The following is a 17063-nucleotide window of genomic DNA, read 5'->3' as shown; positions in this document are numbered from 1 at the left end:
GAGCGGGAGGCAGCGGTCGGGTGCTGAAATACGAGCTCTGCAGGGGGTGGAAGGTGGTGGCCTACAAGGCTGAGGAGATGGATGGGGGTGGCGGGAGCCGGCCCGTGCTGCTCGGCTCACACTGCTGGCTCACACTGAGCCTGCTGTCAGCCAGCGCCCCTGCATCCCTTTCTGCAGGGATGCTCTCCAGCCACTCCTCTCCCCATTATGCTTGTGCCTGACATAGTGCCCTCCCAAGTGCAGAAGCCGGTATTTTCATTTCTTAAATTTCATCCCATTAATGATTGCCCAGTGCTCCAATCTATCTAGATCCCTCTGCAAGGCCTCCTGTCCTTCAAGAGAGTCATCAGCACCTCCCAGTTTGGTATCACTGGCAAACTTGCCAGTGGTACATTCAACTCCTCCAGTGAGATCATTGATAAAATACTGAACAGAGCTGGCCCTAGGACTGAATCCTGAGGAACGCCGATGGTGGCTTGTCTCCAACCAGATGTAGCCTCAGTCACTACAAGGCTTTGAGCTCTGCCCTTCAACCAGTTCTTCACCCAGTGCACCATCAACCTGCTCATCCCACAGTCGGACAACTTGTCCAGAAGGATGCTATGAGGGACACTATCAAAAACCTTTACTAGAATCCAGAAGAACTACATCCACTGCCATCCCTTCACCACTAGGTGGGTGAAATGTCAAAACTTAGAAACTTTCTCAAGTCTCAAAAACATCTAAGAAGGAAATACAAAAAAAATTCTGAGATAAGAATCCACATTAGTATATTTGTGATAAGCTTTCTTCCCAGTCCTCCTGAGTTCAGTGTAACACAGTGAAGCCGGTAATATAGAAGGGGTTTTTTAACATGATGGCTAAGGATTTCAAAGTAAAACATATTTTTAACACATACAGTTAAATTAGAGAACATTTGCCAAATGACTTGTATGTGATCCTTTAAAGCGACTCGAGTTGCTGGATGATGCTGGCATCACCCCTGTGAAATCAGAGTTTCTGCTGTCACAAGCGTGATTTAACATTACCATGTCACCAATCCCTTCTTCAAAAACACTGATAATATTGTGCATGCTGACATCATTCACTGAACGAAACCCATTAATTCTCCTTACTAGAAATTAGGTTTGACCCTGTAAAACATTTCAATAAATAAAGTTATTAAAACGTAGATTTAACTAGGATGGTCTGATGCAGTTTTAAATGGTGACGCATAAATACATTCTTTCGAGTGAAGGAAGGCCTGGAACAACTGCAAAATTCATTTTGAAAAACTCATGGCTAAATGCTTCTGCAAGAATTTGAGAAAATGAGAATGCATCACATCTAGAAAACCACATTCTAGCCCCAAAAGAACGCTTAATGCGTCTAAACTAAGAGTTTAGTAATTCACAGTTTTCAGCATAATTAAAAAGGTCAAATACGTCTTTCTCTAAGTACCAAGTCAGAGAGAGAGAGAGACGGGGCTTTGCGAACAAGGCAGCCTGGCTCCCCGCAGGAGCGTCTGACCTTGTGTCTGCCGAGACGACCTCGTGTGACAGCGGGGAGGGAGTCAGACCTGTGTCACTGCAGGTGGCTTCTGGTTGCGTGGCTTGATCAGCGTCAATCCTAGCGGGGGGGGGGGGGGCGGGGGGGGGCGGGCGGCGCGTGGTGTGATCACCGTCAATCGTATGGGCATCCTCTCTATTCCAAAGACTGACAACTCATTGACACCAACACGCCTCCCGTCAACCAACTCAAGCCCCTGCTGGTAATCACGGCTCACCTCTCAGGAGGGGCAGAAGAAACCTTTCCCACCAGGAAAGCTGCTACTGCGCCAGTGCTCAAAATGCTCTTGCCAGAAATCATTCCCACATACACAACGCCTGGACCCAGAGGAGCCGGCCAGGATTCTCATTCCGCAGCAGCAATACTAAGCAACATTTGTCAAAGTGGAAGAATACAGCGACAGCTACATCCTCCACATCATCTGCAGTTCTCAGGACAGATGGAAAGAAGGAATAAATGACAAGTGCTAAAAAGATTAAAATAAAAGGTCTTAAAACATGGAGTAAGGTAGATCTGAAGTTTTATCTGAATTGGAGTTTGAATCTGAAATTTTAGGGATAGCGCTTTGGGATATTCCAAGTACCCCTAGCCAACCTCTGGGCTTCTCACCAGCAGAAAGAGCGTTTGGCAGGCACTGAGCTCCACCTGGGACCTTCGTCCCTGCTAGGACCAGCCTCCTCGATGGAGATGAACGGTTGAGCCAAGACGTCCTGTTATTAGGAAGCATTTGTTTGCCAAGAGGGAGGTCAAACACTGGAACAAAATTCCTGGAGAGGTGGTTGATGCCCCAAGCTTGTCAGTGTTTAAGAGGCATCTGGACAACGCCCTTAACAACAGGTTTTAACTTTTGGTCAGCCCTGAATTGATCAAGCAGTTGGACTGGATGGTCGCTGTACGTCCCTTCCACATGAAACAGTCTATTCTAGTCTGTTCTAAACGATATGACCTGTCTTTTTGGATGTGGCAGTCAGTGCAGTGATCGATTGATACTGAGCACTGTCTGGGAATGCAGTTAGTACTGCCAGAGTTAAATTCTTTCAGGATGTGCTATTTCAGCACCTCCTGGCCTTGCAGGGCCCTTGCAAAGAGGAAAGCATGCTCTTAAGATGCACGGCCTTGGAAACTGGTTCGTTTCCAAGTGTGACTCAAAGTGCAGGTTTTAGCTGATAAAGTAGATGTGGTTTGAAGTCCTGGCTCCTGACAGGCTGTCTTCTTCCTAACAGCCCTCTGCAGAGGGGGCACTCCTGGCAAGGGAACTCATCTCTAGCCTCACTCTGCCTGCTGCTCCATCAGAGCCATGTCTGGACAGGGGCGAGGGCCTGTCTCTTCACACCTGGCTGGCATCAAAATGTTGTGATTCTTTAACTGAGTCAACATAGCCTGGCAGCTTTCCGCCCTCATTTCACTAGTTTTGCAGACTGATTCATTACCAGGCATGTGCTAGAGGATTGGTTTATATCGTTGCTTTTATTAATTTAAAAGAAAACCAAAAAAAGCAGCTCCTTTGCATCTGAATAACCTCATCAGTAACTTCATCCCCCCACCATTCCAGGCGGTTTCAGCTGTGCCCAGTGCATGGCCACCAAGGGCAGGGACAGCCCCTGGGCCTCCTGGGCACAGCGACTGCCTCGGGGCCAGCACCCCAAAGGCTTCCTCTGAAGGGTGCTGGGCGGAGGGGGCGGGCGGGGCTGTGCGTGGGGGGCCCTGTCAGTCACCCCCACGTCACAATGCCGCCCCCACGTCACAATGTCACCCCCGGCAACGCAGCAGTCGCAGTGCCCCGGGGCAGTATAAAAGGGGGCACCTGCCAGTGTCCAGCTGTGCCAGAGCTGCCCCAGGGGCAGCCCAAAGACATCTGAGAGGAAGCCCTTGAGGAGAGGGTGGGATTACTGGGAGGGGGCTGAGGGAGGAAGGCTGGAACCTGCTCGAGGATGCTGGAGGTTCTCTGCTGCAAGGCCAGCTCCTGGCAGGGCCGCCTTCAAATCTCATCTGACGGATGGAAATCCTGCTTCAAGCCTTCCGGGAACAGATGCAAACCCCTCAGGAGATGAGAAGAGCCACCAAGCGCTGGATGTGCCCTAGGCTATCAGGCCGTTTCTGCTGGAGAGCCGTGGCCAGCCGAAGGGAATGAATGCCGCCTTGAGGAGCACTGCAGAGCTCGCCGTCGCAGCCGTAAGAAATGGGATGCAGGGATGTTGTCAGGGGTCCCAGTGCTTTGGAGCACCCGCTAGACAGGCACAGGAAAGATTCTTGCCCCCAAGGTCAATCTGACCAGGGGCATTTGGCCACTCTCGGAAGCCCCTGAGATGGCTCCAAGGTGAGGGAGAACAGGGCTTGGGCATCTCCTGGGAGGCGTGACCAGCCTGTGGGATGAGGAGGCAGGTCTTGCTCACCTGCTCAGGGAATAGCCGATCGCCAGCACTCTGGGGTCAGGAAGGAATTTTCCCCCAGGGCACATTGGCACTGGTCCCCGGGGGTTTTTTGCCTTCCTCTGCAGCACTGAGCAGGACCACTTGCCAGGGCTCCTCCGGTCCCTTTTGGCTGGCTTACTGCCTGCTGCTCGTGCACCACGAAGATGGCCTCTCATGACCTTCAGCTGCGGGGAGGAAGGCTTTTTTCCCCCCACGGTACGCTAGCAGGTGTCCCCTGGGGTTTTTTGCCTTCCTCTGCAGCGCTGAGCACGGCCCCTGGCCAGGGGTCCTTTGGGCCATGCTGGCCAGTTGCCTGCTGCTCTTGCTCCATGAAGGTGGCCCTCGTGCCCCGCATCCGGGGGGAGGAAGCTTTCTAGACTCCCAGGGTGGGCCCCAAGGGTGGCCCCCGGGGGTTGCTGCTTGTCCTCTGTAGCACTGAGCACAGCCCCTTGTCAGGGCTCCTCTGAGTCCTTTTGGCTCCGTCCTTGCCTGCGGCTCTGGCACCACCAAGCCAGAAACACCCCTCGTGCCCTGGCTCTCCTTCCCATGCCTGGCCCAGAAGCACAGCAGAGCAGGTTTTGGAGGGCCGAAAGTACGACTGGCGTTGGCAAGTGTAATACTTTGGAAAATACCACGTACCTCCTTCTAGCTCCTCCTCTTTTCAAAGTGTGTCATTGGTCCTGGTCCTCATTCTGCAGATTCTCGCTCTTGAGGAAACAGGGAATACCTGGCCTGCTTTCTTGCTGCCACTTTATCATCCTAAGTCAAATGTGGCATTGATGATAGCCCTTTCTTACAGTCTGAAACAAAGTATTTAGAAACACGAGAGCAAAACTAAGGATAAAAATAGTAAAAACCCAATTAAAAGAATAAAAAGAGCAAAATTAATAATAAAAATAGCCATTCAAATAGTTATAAAATAGTTATAGGAATAGCTATAAAAACAAATATAAAAAGCTATAAAATCGAATTATCAAAATGAAACAAAGAATTTAGAAACACGAGAGCAAAACTACGGATAAAAATAATTTAAAAAGACCAATTAAAAGAATAAAAGTAAAGAGCAAAATTAATAAAAAAATAGCCATTCAAATAGTTATAAAATAGTTATAGGAATAGCTATAAAAACAAATATAAAAAGCTATAAAATCGAAATATCAAAATAGAATTCTAGAAATCCTTTCTTACAGACTGAAACAATTTAGAAACACGAGACCAAAACTAAGGATAAAAATAATATAAAAAAAGCCCAATTAAAGAATAAAAAGTAAAGAGCAAAAATAATAATAAAAATAGCCATTCAAATAGTTATAAAATAGTTATAGGAATAGCTATAAAAACAAATATAAAAATCTATAAAATCGAATTATCAAAATAGAATTCTAGAAATTATTTACGTCAAACGTGGCATTGATGATCATCCTTTCTTACAGTCTGAAACAAAGGATTTAGAAACACGAGAGCAAAACAGGATAAAAATAATTTAAAAAGCCCAATTAAAAAAAAAATAAAGAGCAAAATTAATAATAAAAATAGCCATTCAAATAGTTATAAAATCGTTATAGGAATACCTATAAAAACAAATATAAACAGTTATGAAATCGAATTATAAAAATAGAATTCTAAAAATTATATAAATCAAACGTGGCATTGATGATAGTCCTTTCTTACAGTCTGAAACAAAGGATTTAGAAACACAAGAGCAAAACTAAGGATAAAAATAATTTAAAAAGCCCAATTAAAAGAATAACAAGTAAAGAGCAAAAATGATAATAAAAATAGCCATTCAAATAGTTATAAAAATAGTTATAGGAATACCTATAAAAACAAATATAAAAAGCTATAAAATCGAAATATCAAAATAGAATTCTAGAAATTATTTAAGTCAAATGTGGCATTGATGATCGTCCTTTCTTAGAGTCCGAAACAAAGGATTTACAAACACGAGAGCAAAACTAAGGATAAAAATAATTTTAAAAGCCCAATTAAAAGAATAAAAGTAAAGAGCAAAATTAATAATACAAACAGCCAAATAGTTATAAAATAGTTATAGGAAAAGCTATAAAAACAAATGTAAAAAGCTATAAAATCGAATTACCTTAATAGAATTCTAAAAAATTATATAAATCAAACAAGGCATTGATGATCATCCTTTCTTAGAATCTGAAACAAAGAATTTAGAAACACGAGAGCAAAATTAAGGATAAAAATAATTTTAAAAGCCCAATTAAAAGAATAAAAGTAAAGAGCAAAATTAATAATAAAAATAGCCATTCAAATAGTTATAAAATAATTATAGGAATAGCTATAAAAACAAATCTAAAAAGCTATAAAATCGAATTATCAAAATAGAATTCTAGAAATTATATAAATCAAAGGTGGCATTGATGATAGTCCTTTCTTACAGTCTGAAACAAAGAATTTAGAAACATGAGAGCAAAACTAAGGATAAAAATAATAAAAATAGCCCAATTAAAAGAATATAAAGTAAAGAGTAAAAATAATATTAAAAATAACCATTCAAATAGTTATAAAAATAGTTATAGGAATAGCTATAGAAACAAATATAAAAAGATATAAAATCGAATTATCAAAATAGAATTCTAGAAATTATTTAAGTCAAACGTGGCATTGATGATCGTCCTTTCTTACAGTCTGAAACAAAGAATTTAGAAACACGAGAGCAAAACAGGATAAAAATAATTTAAAAAGCCCAATTAAAAAAAAAATAAAGAGCAAAATTAATAATAAAAATAGCCATTCAAATAGTTATAAAATCGTTATAGGAATACCTATAAAAACAAATATAAACAGTTATGAAATCGAATTATAAAAATAGAATTCTAAAAATTATATAAATCAAACGTGGCATTGATGATAGTCCTTTCTTACAGTCTGAAACAAAGGATTTAGAAACACAAGAGCAAAACTAAGGATAAAAATAATTTAAAAAGCCCAATTAAAAGAATAACAAGTAAAGAGCAAAAATGATAATAAAAATAGCCATTCAAATAGTTATAAAAATAGTTATAGGAATACCTATAAAAACAAATATAAAAAGCTATAAAATCGAAATATCAAAATAGAATTCTAGAAATTATTTAAGTCAAATGTGGCATTGATGATCGTCCTTTCTTAGAGTCCGAAACAAAGGATTTACAAACACGAGAGCAAAACTAAGGATAAAAATAATTTTAAAAAGCCCAATTAAAAGAATAAAAAGTAAAGAGGAAAATTAATAATAAAAATAGCCATTCAAATAGTTATAAAATAGTTATAGGAATAGCTTTTAAAACAAATATAAACAGTTAAAACATCGAATTATACAAATATAATTCTAAAAATTATATAAATCAAATGTGGCATTGATGATCGTCCTTTCTTACAGTCTGAAAGAAAGGATGTAGAAACACGAGAGCAAAACTAAGGATAAAAATAATTTTAAAAGCCCAATCAAAAGAATAAAAAGTAAAGAGCAAAAAAATATAATAATAAAAAATAAAATTATAAAAATATAAATATTATTAAAATGTAATTATAAAAATATAAAAATAATTATAAACTAGGTGCAGGAATGTTTAGGTGGTTTTTGGATGCCAGGATGGAAATTCATGTGAAAATAGTTCATTCCCAAAAAAAGGGAGAAAGGTCACATTCTTAAAACTTTTCAGTTTGCTCTCAAGAGCACCTTCTCTGTGCATCAGTCAGTTATCTGCTTTCCTTTTTCCGGCAAAGATTAATATTTTCTTAACCATAATATCCACGCATCTGTCCCTCCACACGACGCAGGGCATTTGTGACTTTCTGTGGCTCTCACTTGCCTTTGCCAGGCTTCAAGTGATGTTTTTTTCAAGCTAAACCGAGGACTGCATCAGCCTGCTCCTGGCTACACATCTGCACCATGTTAATGCTTGTGAGCATCTGCTCTGAAACAATAAAATCCTGTTAGCCCTTGTAACCTTTGTGATGCGTGTCCTTGAATGTGGTTTTGGAGCTCAAAAAGCCCTGACATTTCAGGCAAGCGACAGTCTCCTTGCTGTTCGTCTCACTGGGAGGGAAGTGGAAGTGGGGAAGGGAAATCGGAAATGGGGAAGGGAATGTATAGTTCAGCTGGAAGAAACCTACTAGGATTGTCCAGTCCCACTGCGTGACCACTTCAGTGCTGACCAAAAGTTAAAGCCTGTTGTTAAGGGCATTGTCCAGAGCCCTCTTAAACACTGACAGGCTTGGGGCATCAACCACCTCTGCAGGAATTTTGTTCCAGTGTTTGACCTCCCTCTTGGCAAACAAATGCTTCCTAATGTCCGCCCTAAACCTCCCCTGGCGCAGCTTTGAACCTTTCCCACACACCCTCGCCCTGGATACCAGGGAGAAGAGATCAGCACCTCCCCCTCCCCTTCCCCCTCCTCAGGAAGCTCTAGAGAACAATGAGGTCACACCTCAGCCTCCTTCTCACCAAGCCAAACAAACCCAAAGTCCCCCACTGCTCCTCACAGGATAGTCCTTCCAGCCCTTTCACCAGCTTGCTTGCCCTTCTCGGGACACATTCCAGGACCTTCACAGCCTTCTCAAATGGTGGGGCCCAGAACTACCACAGCACTCAAGGTGAGGCCGCAACAACGCTGAACACAGCAGGATAATCCCCTCTTTTGCCCGGCTGCTTATGCTGTGGCTGATGCACCCCAGGGTGCGGTTTCCGCTCTTGGCTGCCAGGGCGCACGCTGCTGGCTCACACTGAGCCTGCTGTCAGCCAGTGCCCCTGGACCCCTTCTGCAGGGATGCTCTCCAGCCACTCCTCTCCCTATTATAATTGTGCCTGCCGTAGCGCCCTCCCAAGTGCAGAAGCCGGTATTTTCATTTCTTAAATTTCATCCCATTAACGATTGCCCAGTGCTCCAATCTATCTAGATCCCTCTGCAATGCCTCCTGTCCTTCAAGAGAGTCATCAGCACCTCACAGTTTGGTATCACTTGCACAAAAGCGATTCTGCAAAGCAATGGGAACACTTCTCCTTCGCAGGCACAGAGAAGATGCTAGCAGGGAATTCTCTGCCTGCCTTTCCCCAGTGCTCTGCAAGCTCTCCAGGACAACACAGAATCTGGGGCTCTGTGCTTTCTTTCCTTCTGAACAAGTGTTACTGTTTTCTGCACAAAAGCGATTCTGCGAAGCAATGTGAACAGGCACAGAGAAGGTGCTAGCAGGGAATTCTCTGCCTGCCTTTCCCCAGTGCTCTGCAAGCTCTCCAGGACAACATAAAATCTGGGGCTCTGTGCTTTCTTTCGTTCTGAACAAGTGTTAGTGTTTTCTGCACAAAAGCGATTCTGCGAAGCAATGTGAACACTTCTGCTTCCCAGGCACAGAGAAGGTGCTAGCAGGGAATTCTCTGCCTGCCTTTCCCCAGTGCTCTGCAAGCTCTCCAGGACAACAGCAAATCTGGGGCTCTGTGCTTTCTTTCGTTCTGAACAAGTGTTAGTGTTTTCTGCACAAAAGCGATTCTGCGAAGCAATGTGAACAGGCACAGAGAAGGTGCTAGCAGGGAATTCTCTGCCTGCCTTTCCCCAGTGCTCTGCAAGCTCTCCAGGACAACATAAAATCTGGGGCTCATGCTTTCTTTCGTTCTGAACAAGTGTTAGTGTTTTCTGCACAAAAGCGATTCTGCGAAGCAATGTGAACAGGCACAGAGAAGGTGCTAGCAGGGAATTCTCTGCCTGCCTTTCCCCAGTGCTTTGCAAGCTCTCCAGGACAACAGCAAATCTGGGGCTCTGTGCTTTCTTTCGTTCTGAACAAGTGTTAGTGTTTTCTGCACAAAAGCGATTCTGCGAAGCAATGTGAACACTTCTGCTTCCCAGGCACAGAGAAGGTGCTAGCAGGGAATTCTCTGCCTGCCTTTCCCCAGTGCTCTGCAAGCTCCCCAGGACAACATAAAATCTGGGGCTCATGCTTTCTTTCGTTCTGAACAAGTGTTACTGTTTTCTGCACAAAAGCGATTCTGCGAAGCAATGTGAACAGGCACAGAGAAGGTGCTAGCAGGGAATTCTCTGCCTGCCTTTCCCCAGTGCTCTGCAAGCTCTCCAGGACAACATAAAATCTGGGGCTCTGTGCTTCCTTTCGTTCTGAACAAGTGTTACTGTTTTCTGCACAAAAGCGATTCTTGCGAAGCAATGCGAACACTTCTGCTTCCCAGGCACAGAGAAGGTGCTAGCAGGGAATTCTCTGCCTGCCTTTCCCCAGTGCTCTGCAAGCTCTCCTGGACAACATAAAATCTGGGGCTCTGTGCTTTCTTTCGTTCTGAACAAGTGTTACTGTTTTCTGCACAAAAGCGATTCTGCGAAGCAATGTGAACACTTCTGCTTCCCAGGCACAGAGAAGGTGCTAGCAAGGAATTCTCTGCCTGCCTTTCCCCAGTGCTCTGCAAGCTCTCCAGGACAACAGCAAATCTGGGGCTCTGTGCTTTCTTTCGTTCTGAACGAGTGTTAGTGTTTTCTGCACAAAAGCGATTCTGCGAAGAAATGTGAACAGGCACAGAGAAGGTGCTAGCAGGGAATTCTCTGCCTGCCTTTCCCCAGTGCTCTGCAAGCTCTCCAGGACAACATAAAATCTGGGGCTCTGTGCTTTCTTTCGTTCTGAACGAGTGTTAGTGTTTTCTGAACAAAAGCGATTCTGCGAAGCAATGTGAACAGGCACAGAGAAGGTGCTAGCAGGGAATTCTCTGCCTGCCTTTCCCCAGTGCTCTGCAAGCTCTCCAGGACAACATAAAATCTGGGGCTCTGTGCTTTCTTTCGTTCTGAACAAGTGTTACTGTTTTCTGCACAAAAGCGATTCTGCGAAGCAATGTGAACACTTCTGCTTCCCAGGCACAGAGAAGGTGCTAGCAGGGAATTCTCTGCCTGCCTTTCCCCAGTACTCTGCAAGCTCTCCAGGACAACAGCAAATCTGGGGCTCATGCTTTCTTTCGTTCTGAACAAGTGTTAGTGTTTTCTGCACAAAAGCGATTCTGCGAAGCAATGTGAACAGGCACAGAGAAGGTGCTAGCAAGGAATTCTCTGCCTGCCTTTCCCCAGTGCTCTGCAAGCTCTCCAGGACAACATAAAATCTGGGGCTCTGTGCTTTCTTTCGTTCTGAACGAGTGTTAGTGTTTTCTGCACAAAAGCGATTCTGCGAAGCAATGTGAACAGGCACAGAGAAGGTGCTAGCAGGGAATTCTCTGCCTGCCTTTCCCCAGTGCTCTGCAAGCTCTCCAGGACAACATAAAATCTGGGGCTCTGTGCTTTCTTTCGTTCTGAACAAGTGTTACTGTTTTCTGCACAAAAGCGATTCTGCGAAGCAATGTGCACACTTCTGCTTCCCAGGCACAGAGAAGGTGCTAGCAGGGAATTCTCTGCCTGCCTTTCCCCAGTGCTCTGCAAGCTCTCCAGGACAACAGCAAATCTGGGGCTCTGTGCTTTCTTTCGTTCTGGACAAGTGTTACTGTTTTCTGCACAAAAGCGATTCTGCCAAGCAATGTGAACAGGCACAGAGAAGGTGCTAGCAGGGAATTCTCTGCCTGCCATTCCCCAGTGCTCTGCAAGCTCCACAGGACAACATAAAATTTGGGGCTCATGCTTTCTTTCGTTCTGAACAAGTGTTACTGTTTTCTGCAAAAAAGCAATTCTGCGAAGCAATGTGAACAGGCACAGAGAAGGTGCTAGCAGGGAATTCTCTGCCTGCCTTTCCCCAGTGCTCTGCAAGCTCTCCAGGACAACAGCAAATCTGGGGCTCTGTGCTTTCTTTCGTTCTGAACAAGTGTTAGTGTTTTCTGCACAAAAGCGATTCTGCAAAGCAATATGAACAGGCACAGAGAAGGTGCTAGAAGAGAATTCTCTGCCTGCCTTTCCCCAGTGCTCTGCAAGCTCTCCAGGACAACATAGAATCTGGGGCTCTGTGCTTTCTTTCGTTCTGAACAAGTGTTAGTGTTTTCTGCACAAAAGCGATTCTGCGAAGCAATGTGAACAGGCACAGAGAAGGTGCTAGCAGGGAATTCTCTGCCTGCCTTTCCCCAGTGCTCTGCAAGCTCTCCAGGACAACATAAAATCTGGGGCTCTGTGCTTTCTTTCGTTCTGAACAAGTGTTAGTGTTTTCTGCACAAAAGCGATTCTGCGAAGCAATCTGAACACTTCTGCTTCCCAGGCACAGAGAAGGTGCTAGCAGGGAATTCTCTGCCTGCCTTTCCCCAGTGCTCTGCAAGCTCTCCAGGACAACATAAAATCTGGGGCTCTGTGCTTTCTTTCGTTCTGAACAAGTGTTAGTGTTTTCTGCACAAAAGCGATTCTACGAAGCAAAGTGAACAGGCACAGAGAAGGTGCTAGCAGGGAATTCTCTGCCTGCCTTTCCCCAGTGCTCTGCAAGCTCTCCAGGACAACATAAAATCTGGGGCTCTGTACTTTCTTTCGTTCTGAACAAGTGTTACTGTTTTCTGCACAAAAGCGATTCTGCGAAGCAATGTGAACACTTCTGCTTCCCAGGCACAGAGAAGGTGCTAGCAGGGAATTCTCTGCCTGCCTTTCCCCAGTGCTCTGCAAGCTCTCCAGGACAACATAAAATCTGGGGCTCTGTGCTTTCTTTCGTTCTGAACAAGTGTTAGTGTTTTCTGCACAAAAGCGATTCTGCGAAGCAATGTGAACAGGCACAGAGAAGGTGCTAGCAGGGAATTCTCTGCCTGCCTTTCCCCAGTGCTCTGCAAGCTCTCCAGGACAACATAAAATCTGGGGCTCATGCTTTCTTTCGTTCTGAACAAGTGTTACTGTTTTCTGCACAAAAGCGATTCTGCGAAGCAATGTGAACAGGCACAGAGAAGGTGCTAGCAAGGAATTCTCTGCCTGCCTTTCCCCAGTGCTCTGCAAGATCTCCAGGACAACATAGAATCTGGGGCTCTGTGCTTTCTTTCCTTCTGAACAAGTGTTAGTGTTTTCTGCACAAAAGCGATTCTGCGAAGCAATGTGAACAGGCACAGAGAAGGTGCTAGCAGGGAATTCTCTGCCTGCCTTTCCCCAGTGCTCTGCAAGCTCTCCAGGACAACATAAAATCTGGGGCTCTGTGCTTTCTTTCCTTCTGAACAAGTGTTACTGTTTTCTGCACAAAAGCGATTCTGCGAAGCAATGTGAACACTTCTGCTTCCCAGGCACAGAGAAGGTGCTAGCAAGGAATTCTCTGCCTGCCTTTCCCCAGTGCTCTGCAAGCTCTCCAGGACAACATAAAATCTGGGGCTCTGTGCTTTCTTTCGTTCTGAACAAGTGTTAGTGTTTTCTGCACAAAAGCAATTCTGCGAAGCAATGTGAACACTTCTGCTTCCCAGGCACAGAGAAGGTGCTAGCAAGGAATTCTCTGCCTGCCTTTCCCCAGTGCTGTGCAAGCTCTCCAGGGCAACATAGAATCCGGGGCTCTGTGCTTTCTTTCGTTCTGAACAAGTGTTACTGTTTTCTGCACAAAAGCGATTCTGCGAAGCAGTGTGAACAGGCACAGAGAAGGTGCTAGCAGGGAATTCTCTGCCTGCCTTTCCCCAGTGCTCTGCAAGCTCTCCAAGACAACAGCAAATCTGGGGCTCTGTGCTTTCTTTCCTTCTGAACAAGTGTTAGTGTTTTCTGCACAAAAGCGATTCTGCGAAGCAATGTGAACACTTCTGCTTCCCAGGCACAGAGAAGGTGCTAGCAGGGAATTCTCTGCCTGCCTTTCCCCAGTGCTCTGCAAGCTCTCCAGGACAACATAGAATCTGGGGCTCTGTGCTTTCTTTCGTTCTGAACAAGTGTTACTGTTTTCTGCACAAAAGCGATTCTGCGAAGCAATGTGAACAGGCACAGAGAAGGTGCTAGCAGGGAATTCTCTGCCTGCCTTTCCCCAGTGCTCTGCAAGCTCTCCAGGACAACATAAAATCTGGGGCTCTGTGCTTTCTTTCGTTCTGAACAAGTGTTAGTGTTTTCTGCACAAAAGCGATTCTGCCAAGCAATGTGAACACTTCTGCTTCCCAGGCACAGAGAAGGTGCTAGCAGGGAATTCTCTGCCTGCCTTTCCCCAGTGCTCTGCAAGCTCTCCAGGACAACATAAAATCTGGGGCTCTGTGCTTTCTTTCGTTCTGAACAAGTGTTACTGTTTTCTGCACAAAAGCGATTCTGCGAAGCAATGTGAACAGGCACAGAGAAGGTGCTAGCAGGGAATTCTCTGCCTGCCTTTCCCCGGTGCTCTGCAAGCTCTCCAGGACAACATAAAATCTGGGGCTCATGCTTTCTTTCTTTCTGAACAAGTGTTACTGTTTTCTGCACAAAAGCGATTCTGCGAAGCAATGTGAACAGGCACAGAGAAGGTGCTAGCAGGGAATTCTCTGCCTGCCTTTCCCCAGTGCTCTGCAAGCTCTCCAAGACAACAGCAAATCTGGGGCTCTGTGCTTTCTTTCCTTCTGAACAAGTGTTACTGTTTTCTGCACAAAAGCGATTCTGCGAAGCAATGTGAACACTTCTGCTTCCCAGGCACAGAGAAGGTGCTAGCAGGGAATTCTCTGCCTGCCTTTCCCCAGTGCTCTGCAAGCTCTCCAGGACAACATAGAATCTGGGGCTCTGTGCTTTCTTTCGTTCTGAACAAGTGTTACTGTTTTCTGCACAAAAGCAATTCTGCGAAGCAATGTGAACACTTCTGCTTCCCAGGCACAGAGAAGGTGCTAGCAGGGAATTCTCTGCCTGCCTTTCCCCAGTGCTCTGCAAGCTCTCCAGGACAACATAAAATCTGGGGCTCTGTGCTTTCTTTCCTTCTGAACAAGTGTTACTGTTTTCTGCACAAAAGCGATTCTGCGAAGCAATGTGAACAGGCACAGAGAAGGTGCTAGCAGGGAATTCTCTGCCTGCCTTTCCCCAGTGCTCTGCAAGCTCTCCAGGACAACATAGAATCTGGGGCTCTGTGCTTTCTTTCGTTCTGAACAAGTGTTAGTGTTTTCTGCACAAAAGCGATGCTGCCAAGCAATGTGAACACTTCTGCTTCCCAGGCACAGAGAAGGTGCTAGCAAGGAATTCTCTGCCTGCCTTTCCCCAGTGCTCTGCAAGCTCTCCAGGACAACATAGAATCTGGGGCTCTGTGCTTTCTTTCGTTCTGAACAAGTGTTACTGTTTTCTGCACAAAGCGATTCTTGCGAAGCAATGTGAACAGGCACAGAGAAGGTGCTAGCAGGGAATTCTCTGCCTGCCTTTCCCCGGTGCTCTGCAAGCTCTCCAGGACAACATAAAATCTGGGGCTCATGCTTTCTTTCTTTCTGAACAAGTGTTACTGTTTTCTGCACAAAAGCGATTCTGCGAAGCAATGTGCACACTTCTGCTTCCCAGGCACAGAGAAGGTGCTAGCAGGGAATTCTCTGCCTGCCTTTCCCCAGTGCTCTGCAAGCTCTCCAGGACAACAGCAAATCTGGGGCTCTGTGCTTTCTTTCGTTCTGAACAAGTGTTACTGTTTTCTGCACAAAAGCGATTCTGCCAAGCAATGTGAACAGGCACAGAGAAGGTGCTAGCAGGGAATTCTCTGCCTGCCTTTCCCCAGTGCTCTGCAAGCTCCCCAGGACAACATAAAATCTGGGGCTCATGCTTTCTTTCGTTCTGAACAAGTGTTACTGTTTTCTGCACAAAAGCAATTCTGCGAAGCAATGTGAACAGGCACAGAGAAGGTGCTAGCAGGGAATTCTCTGCCTGCCTTTCCCCAGTGCTCTGCAAGCTCTCCAGGACAACAGCAAATCTGGGGCTCTGTGCTTTCTTTCGTTCTGAACAAGTGTTAGTGTTTTCTGCACAAAAGCGATTCTGCAAAGCAATATGAACAGGCACAGAGAAGGTGCTAGAAGAGAATTCTCTGCCTGCCTTTCCCCAGTGCTCTGCAAGCTCTCCAGGACAACATAGAATCTGGGGCTCTGTGCTTTCTTTCGTTCTGAACAAGTGTTAGTGTTTTCTGCACAAAAGCGATTCTGCGAAGCAATGTGAACAGGCACAGAGAAGGTGCTAGCAGGGAATTCTCTGCCTGCCTTTCCCCAGTGCTCTGCAAGCTCTCCAGGACAACATAAAATCTGGGGCTCTGTGCTTTCTTTCGTTCTGAACAAGTGTTAGTGTTTTCTGCACAAAAGCGATTCTGCGAAGCAATGTGAACACTTCTGCTTCCCAGGCACAGAGAAGGTGCTAGCAGGGAATTCTCTGCCTGCCTTTCCCCAGTGCTCTGCAAGCTCTCCAGGACAACATAAAATCTGGGGCTCTGTGCTTTCTTTCCTTCTGAACAAGTGTTACTGTTTTCTGCACAAAAGCGATTCTGCGAAGCAATGTGAACAGGCACAGAGAAGGTGCTAGCAGGGAATTCTCTGCCTGCCTTTCCCCAGTGCTCTGCAAGCTCTCCAGGACAACATAAAATCTGGGGCTCATGCTTTCTTTCGTTCTGAACAAGTGTTACTGTTTTCTGCACAAAAGCGATTCTGCGAAGCAATGTGAACAGGCACAGAGAAGGTGCTAGCAAGGAATTCTCTGCCTGCCTTTCCCCAGTGCTCTGCAAGATCTCCAGGACAACATAGAATCTGGGGCTCTGTGCTTTCTTTCCTTCTGAACAAGTGTTAGTGTTTTCTGCACAAAAGCGATTCTGCGAAGCAATGTGAACAGGCACAGAGAAGGTGCTAGCAGGGAATTCTCTGCCTGCCTTTCCCCAGTGCTCTGCAAGCTCTCCAGGACAACATAAAATCTGGGGCTCTGTGCTTTCTTTCCTTCTGAACAAGTGTTACTGTTTTCTGCACAAAAGCGATTCTGCGAAGCAATGTGAACACTTCTGCTTCCCAGGCACAGAGAAGGTGCTAGCAAGGAATTCTCTGCCTGCCTTTCCCCAGTGCTCTGCAAGCTCTCCAGGACAACATAAAATCTGGGGCTCTGTGCTTTCTTTCGTTCTGAACAAGTGTTAGTGTTTTCTGCACAAAAGCAATTCTGCGAAGCAATGTGAACACTTCTGCTTCCCAGGCACAGAGAAGGTGCTAGCAAGGAATTCTCTGCCTGCCTTTCCCCAGTGCTGTGCAAGCTCTCCAGGGCAACATAGAATCCGGGGCTCTGTGCTTTCTTTCGTTCTGAACAAGTGTTA

Source organism: Strix aluco, unplaced genomic scaffold, assembly GCF_031877795.1.
Source record: "Strix aluco isolate bStrAlu1 unplaced genomic scaffold, bStrAlu1.hap1 HAP1_SCAFFOLD_77, whole genome shotgun sequence".
NCBI classification, from domain to species: Eukaryota; Metazoa; Chordata; class Aves; order Strigiformes; family Strigidae; genus Strix; species Strix aluco.
The sequence above is the reverse complement of the archived record's forward strand: the minus strand, read 5'-3'. Positions refer to the sequence as shown.